The 7,810-nt window shown below is 32.7% G+C and overlaps 1 long non-coding RNA gene across 2 annotated transcripts; it reads left to right on the top strand.

The window, feature by feature from the left end:
• Positions 1 to 3,996: 3,996 nt before the first annotated feature.
• On the top strand, positions 3,997 to 7,481 carry LOC143072919 (uncharacterized). Of its 2 annotated transcripts, none has more exons than XR_012977346.1 (3): positions 3,997 to 4,071; positions 5,581 to 5,690; positions 7,372 to 7,481. It is a non-coding gene; the product is annotated as an uncharacterized LOC143072919 (long non-coding RNA). The 2 variants fall into 2 exon arrangements; XR_012977347.1 differs by lacking the exon at positions 3,997 to 4,071 and adding an exon at positions 4,862 to 5,035.
• Positions 7,482 to 7,810: the final 329 nt, after the last annotated feature.

The raw sequence follows: 7,810 nt of genomic DNA, 5'->3' as shown, positions 1-7,810 counted from the left end.
ACACAAGGTTTATGAACACAAAAGGAAGGTTTGGATTGATTTTGGGAGTTTTGGTCTCAACTGTTAAGGAATTAGGGGCCAAAATAACCAATATTCTTGGTTTTCGCACAATAACTTTAGTATAAGTAAATAGAAATCTATGAAATTTAAACACAAGGTTTGTGAACACAAAAGGAAGGTTGGGAGTTTGGGTCCCAACAGTTTAGGAATTAGGGGCCAAAAAAGGGCCCAAATAAGCATTATTCTTGGTTTTCGTGCAATAACTTTAGTATAAGTAAATAGAAATCTATGAAATTTAAACACAAGGTTTATGAACACAAAAGGAAGGTTGGGATTGATTTTGGAAGTTTGGGTCCCAACAGTTTAGGAATTGTTCAATTGGGGTCCAAAAAAGGGCCCAAATAAGCATTATTCTTGGTTTTTGCACAATAACTTAGTATAAGTAAATAGAAATCTATGAAATTTAAACACAAGGTTTATGAACACAAAAGAAAGGTTCAGATTGATTTTGGAAGTTTTGGTCCCAACAGTTTAGGAATAAGGGGCCCAAAGGGTCCAAAATTAAATTTTGTTTGGTTTCATCAAAAATTGAATAATTGGGGTTCTTTGATATGCCGAATCTAACTGTGTATGTAGATTCTTAATTTTTGGTCCCATTTTCAAATTGGTCTACATTAAGGTCAAAAGGTTCCAAAATTAAACAAGTTTGATTTTAACAAAAATTGAATCCTTGGGGTTCTTTGATATGCTGAATCTAAACATGTACTTAGATTTTTGATTATTGGCCCAGTTTTCAAGTTGGTCCAAATCGGGGTCCAAAATTAAACTTTGTTTGATTTCAACAAAAATTTAATTCTTGGGGTTCTTTGATATGCTGAATCTAAACATGTACTTAGATTTTTTTATTATGGGCCCAGTTTTCAAGTTGGTCCAAATCGGGGTCCAAAATTAACTTTGTTTGATTTCAACAAAAATTGAATCCTTGGGGTTCTTTGATATGCTGAATCTAAACATGTATTTAGATTTTTGCTTATGGGGCCAGTTTTCAAGTTGGTCCAAATCATGATCCAAAATTAACTTTGTTTGATATCAACAAAAATTGAATCCTTGGGGTTCTTTGATATGCTGAATCTAAACATGTATTTAGATTTTTGATTATAGGCCCAGTTTTCAAGTTGGTCAAAATTGGGATCCAATTAAACTTTGTTTGATTTCAACAAAAATTGAATATATGGGGTTCTTTGATATATGCTGAATCTAACCATGTATTTAGATTTTCGATATTTGGGCTCGGTTATCAAATTGGTGCACATTGAGGTCTAAAGGGTCCAAAATTGAACTTTATTTGATTTCATCAAAAATTGAATTCTTGGGGTTCTTTGATATGCTGGATCTAACCATGTATTTAGATTTTGGATATTGGACCATCATAGGTAATGTCCAATTTAAGATTTAAAGTTTTTAATTTAAGTTTTTAGACCACATTCATTCTGTGTCAGAAAACTGTGTTGTGTCAACTATTTAATCACAATCCAAATTCAGAGCTGTATCAAGCTTGAATGTTGTGTCCATACTTGCCCCAATGTTCAGGGTTCGAATTCTGCAGTCGTATAAAGCTGTGCCCTGCGGAGCATCTGGTTAAGACAATATTATGAAGATCTTCCTACAATGCTGAATTTATCAACCTAGAATACTTGTATTCAAAGGGTCACAAGTTGAATTGAAAAGGTTCTCCTTTTTTTACCTCTAGAAAAAACTAAGTAAGAAATATAATGTTCATAAGTTTTGATTTCAAACTGCCAGGCTTTTATATACCAGTCAGTAGATAGGAAGATTGTTACAAAATTAAAAATAGAACACCCTTTTTTCATCCAAAAATGCAATGGAAGGAGAAGGAAAATCAATTGTATGGACTACAGGAAGTTCTCTTTCTGTATTTCTACACAGCAAACATGTTTTGTGGTATACTAAAACATCACTAAAATGAATTTTATCTTGAACCTCAGATTATTCAAAAAAGTATTTTGTGACATATGTAGCATAATAGAAACTGGGATGATAATTCTGCAGTTGTATCATCTCCTTCTATAGAGTTTAAAATTACAGGGGATCTTAAGGGTTGGATTGAGTTGAGAAATATGGTAATCCCTTGGTTTTTCCAACACCTGCTGTTCAAAAGAGTAGGGCTTCTGCTGTAAAAAGTTGCTGTCTCTTGAAAGATTGAGCGTATCTCGTATAGAGATTGCCATGCTCTCAGTGCGGTCAAAGAACCTATGCAATTTTTCTTTGATGGACCCAAAGGTGACTTGTTGCAAGGCTTCATTGCTGTCCTTTTTCCTTTCTGATAATCTAGCAAACAGGAACTGATTTCCATCAATGAGGGTCGTATAGGTCTATTTCGTGGCGTCCAGTTTTAATTGGTGGAGGAAGCCCGAGTGCCCGGAAAAAACCTATAACACATTGTTAGTCGACCATCTTATAGATAGAAACAAATCTTCTGATTTTTTTTGTATATGACCACAAACAATTTTGCTGTTGTATATTGGTATCACAGCGTCGTCGTTGTAAGACATTTGGTTTCTGGACAATAACTTAAGGATACGTAAATAGAAACCTATGAAATTTAAACACAAGGTTTATGAACACAAAAGGAAGGTTGAGATTGATTTTAGGGCTTACAGTCATAACAGTTTATGAATAAGGGGCCAAAATAGGGCCCAAATCAGCATTTATCTAGTTTCCGGACAAGAACTTGTGGAGCAGTGTATGAATCTCTCTGAAATTATACCACAAAGGGATGGTTATGGCTCAAACCGTTGAGAATTATTTTGTGTTTTGTTTTGTTTTGTTTTGTTTTGTTTTTTTTTTTTTGGGGGGGGGGGGGTTACTGGTTAATGGACAATTACTTAAGACAATTTAAAAGCATGTTTGCCCCAACTGTTCAGGGTTGCACGTTGCACCTCTGCAGTCCTATCCAGCTGCGCTCAGCGAAGCATTTTAATGATATATGGCATAGTTGATTATTTGCAATGTATGCATGTCCGTTGGTGTATTGAATGAATGTATGACTTGTCTTGCATGTCGACGGTATTTGTGTACACTTATAACCTCATTATCATGGTTAATAGCTTATTATTTTTCGTAAATACTATAGAAATATGTGGTATGAGACAACTCTTCGTCCAATATATTTCTCAGATAGTAAAAGCATCTGTTTGATGTCTAACCTGCATAAAACATTTGTTGTCAGTAATGTCCCGCTTAGTGGCATTGTGTTTTTCGGTCTGTGCGTTCGTCTTGCCTGTCCCGCTTCAGGTTAAAGTTTGGCAATGCAGTTTTTGAATAATGATGAGGTTGAAGTCTAATCAACTTGACTGAAGTAAGTACACATGTTCCCTATGATATGATCTTTTTAATTTTAATTTCAAATTATAGATGAGGTTCACGTATTGCCGTGACATAGTGATATTTATTTAGATGGACCATTCCCCAAATTATCTCTACAATGTATTTAGAAAATTGACTTTGTTTTCTACAGGACCAGTATTCGAAAAAAAAGAATCTTATACTAAAGAAATAAATTTAAAAAAAACACACACTCAGTCAGGGCTTATCTCACAGGCACTTGTTCCTATCCATAGGAAGGTCGACTATCCATATAAATAGAAGTTATATGGATAGTCGACCTTCCTATGGATAGAAACAAGTGCCTGTGGCTTACTTGCTCAATGTCTGACTGTTCACTTTTAAAACAACAAACAAGCAAAAAGTTGGCGTAAATTTATGATATCGAAAAGAACTCTATATATCTTCTTAAAGATCAATTAAACCAGAGACATATATACATATATGTCTCTGATTAAACTTTGTGTTTTGGATAGATTTGGTTTTACTGTATTTGAACTTCGCGGATCAATAGACCACAACCCCTTCGATTCTCTTCTATGATTTGGCGGTATGTTTCAATTGTTCTAATTTTTCAACTCTTCTGAGGGAATTTATTTTAGCTAACACGTTACACTGACTCGAAGCTTTTTTTTTCACTTGGGGTCCGTGTGGATAGTAGAAAAGGTATTGTAATCGACAAGTAATTGACTTTATGGTATTTGTCTACACATTGTAGAAAATTGTAAATATAACGACTTTTTTAACAGTGGGGCCGAAAGAGGATTGGGGGGGGGGGGGTCCACGCCCAAAATACCTCTGTTCGAAACGAGAGGATTTTACGATCAGTTCAAGTTTCGTAATTCAGTAATCCATATAAATATTTATACTATTATAAATTGGTCTCTGGTTATACTAGTCTACTACTACTTTACCAATGAATTGACTGAACACGGCAAGTCGAGTAAACCGTATGATTAATATTTTGTGTAATTTGCTAAAACGTGTAAAAGAAATAAAAACACTTCTATATAGACTAAATTGAGTTTGGTTTTTTTTTCAGAAACAGGATTTTTGTAGCATTAACCATAAAAAGTTCTTCTCAGAACAACATATAAGAACATGTAATACAATTTAACCGTCTTACTGATTAGCAACAAGAATAATTTAGCGACATGAAATTTAATAATTCTTTCAATATATATTTAAAATCACTAAAATCAAACAAGAGGAAAATGTAATTAAAACGTGAATATTTTATATCATTTTATTTTGTGTATTGCCTCATTAAACCATATTATTAATTTATGTTTATGCAATGACTGAAGGTTAAAGGTTAAAAAAAAATACAATGTTGAGTTTTTGCTGTTCATAGGGTCTTCATAGATTACAAACTTTTCTCTTTAGGGGAATGCTAACAGAAACAAATATTGTTTACATAATTTGGTGAAATACATTTGTCAGGTTCAATTATTTTTGTACACAGCCAGAGTTACTCAAGTGTGAAGTGAGTAGATGTGAGTGAACAGATTAATTACTATAAATATGATCATGTGATCAAAAGGTTAGAATTTGGCTCCAAATTAGTTTGATATTTAGTTGGATAATAAAGACCTGCATTTTATATTAAGAGGTTTATGAGGAGTTAAAGGTATTTTCTATGTATAATGAGGGGCTTCAGTTTGAACGATTTTAAACTGTTTAGATAAAAAAAAATAGCTTTTAAAGAATCAAAATATTTCACAATTTTTTCATGCAGAATAATCATGATAATTCAGTTCAATGTGACAGTGGCGGATCCAGAAATTTTCATAAGTGGGGGCCCACTGACTGACCTAAGAGGGGGCCCGCTCCAGTCACGCTTCAGTGATTCCCTATATGAGCAACCAAATTTTTTCACCAAAAGGGGGGACCGGGGCCCCTGCCCCCCCTAAATCCGCCTCTGTGTAAAACAAAATGATGTCTTTTAAATGACCAGTCCTTCACATTGGTTTATATATATTGGAGATGTAAAATATCCCTTGCCTCCCCCTTATGAAGCTACATGTTAGTTTATGCTAAATTTATACAACTCCTCTTCTGTTTTTGTACTGGATAGGAACAACCTTCTGAAAAAATATCAATGGTCTTTATAGATGATAGTTCAGGCAACGATAATCTCAACAGTCTTTTTTAATATTAAACATTTCTTTTCAGGTCTTGGAGTACTATAGACTGTCATCTAAATTGGTATTCAGATGCATTTAGGAAAGTCAGACAGTAAAACTTCTCTGGACCTTCAATAATGATCGACCCAATATATACAGGTATACCGTATATATATACATAAATGTACTATAATAGTCAATACTAAATAAATAGAAAAAATAACTTTTACAAACACTGTTTTTTGTCGAGCCTCATTGCAACTTCTATTATGAGGTTTCTGTCTGTCATATGTTCATTGTCATTTTCATGGTGTCTTGGATACTTGAAAAAAAAATTCAGATTATTTTTAATATATTTTCTCTCTTATGAGTACAGAGGATAGCTATTTTTAGTGTGTGTGTACCTTGCAATGTCCTCATGTCTGTCAGATATAGAAAAAATAACTTTTACAAACACTGTTTTTTGTCGAGCCTCATTGCAACTTCTATTATGAGGTTTCTGTCTGTCATATGTTCATTGTCATTTTCATGGTGTCTTGGATACTTGAAAAAAAAATTCAGATTATTTTTAATATATTTTCTCTCTTATGAGTACAGAGGATAGCTATTTTTAGTGTGTGTGTACCTTGCAATGTCCTCATGTCTGTCAGACATTTTTCATCTGACCTCTACCTCATTTAATGGATCAGTGAATACAAACAAGGTATTAAATAGTTCATGGTCATTCCATATATTATTAGATTCTGTAAGCAAATTAGGTCTACTATATTTGGTGTATGGAATGATTATATATGTGTACATATCCAATTGGCAGGTTTCATCTGACCTTGACCTTTTTTCATGGTTCAGTGATTAAATTAAAGTTATCTGTTTTGTTCTTTCTTTCTTTTACTATGTGCAATAGGTCAACTATATTTGGTGAATGGAAATATTTTACGATGTATATGTCAGCCTGGTAGTTTTTTTTACCTTTACCTCATTTAACAGTTCATTGCACAGTGTTATGTTTTTGTTTTTTGGTCTGTTTTTCTAAAACTATAAGCAATAGGTTAATTAATTATATTTGGTGTATGGAAATATTTTATGATCTACATGCCAGTCTTGCAGGTTTTATTTGACCTTGACCTCATTTTCACCATTCGTTTCTCAGTGTTAAGATTTTGTGGTTTGGTCTGTTTTTCTTCAACTATAAGCAATAGGCCAACTATATTTGTTGTATGGAATGATTGTAAAGTTATGTCTGTCTGACAGGTATCATCTGACCTTGACCTCATTGTTATGGTTCATTGGTCAATGTTAAGGTTTTTTTGGTTAAGTTTGTTTCTTAGATACTATAAGCAAAAGATTACTATATTTAATGCATACATTGATTGTTAGGTGTACATGTCTATTGGGCATGGTTCATCTAACCTTGACCTCATTTTTATGGTTCATTGGTCAGTGTTAAGTTTTTTTTGGTTAAGTCTGTTTTTTAGAAACTGTAAGCAATAGGTCTACTATGTTAGGTTTCTTGAATGATTGTAAGGTGTACATGTACATGTCAGATGTATGGCCTGTTTGGTGTAATTTTCTTGGATCATGTTCAGTTTATGCGTTACTTGTAGTAAAGCTTCATATTTGGGAATATCAACATAAAATCAATGCTTAATTAAGAAGGCGAGACATTTCAGCATGTCACTCTTGTTTAAACTTCAAAATTTTTTCTTATCCAAGTTCAGGTGGTTTTTAATTTTAATATGACTTTCTTAAATATAAACATTTTTAAAGAATTATAAATAAAATAAAATTACTGTATATGTTTCCAACTATTCAAATATTTCATACTTATCTGATATTTTAGAGGAACCTTAAACAGATGAACAGAGCAGAACAGTATTCAATGGCCTTGAAAAGTAAGGCAGCTACATCTAGCTACCAAAGGGAATGAAAAGAACCTCATCTATAACTATATGTGGTGAGTACTTTTTTCCTGGTTAAAATTATACAATAGGGTATTATCTTTGTTTTCTTAGATCCTAAAGTTGGTTAATTTATTTCATTTTATATGTTTTCATGTGTATGGTTGTTTTTTTCTGCTTTATTTTCTTTAGTTTACTTCTAAGATTTGGTCTTGAAGAACGTTTATCTATGTCATTTAATATAATCATGTGTATTTTTTGTCTTTTTCTTTTCTTTGTATTTTCTATAGGTTACTTCAAAGAATTGATATTGATTCATGTTTATGTATTTCATTTTATATGTTCTTGTGTATGTTTATTTTTTTTCTTTATATTTTCTAT

Source organism: Mytilus galloprovincialis, chromosome 4, assembly GCF_965363235.1.
Source record: "Mytilus galloprovincialis chromosome 4, xbMytGall1.hap1.1, whole genome shotgun sequence".
Taxonomy (NCBI): domain Eukaryota; kingdom Metazoa; phylum Mollusca; class Bivalvia; order Mytilida; family Mytilidae; genus Mytilus; species Mytilus galloprovincialis.
This window is presented reverse-complemented; position numbering and strand designations above follow the sequence as displayed.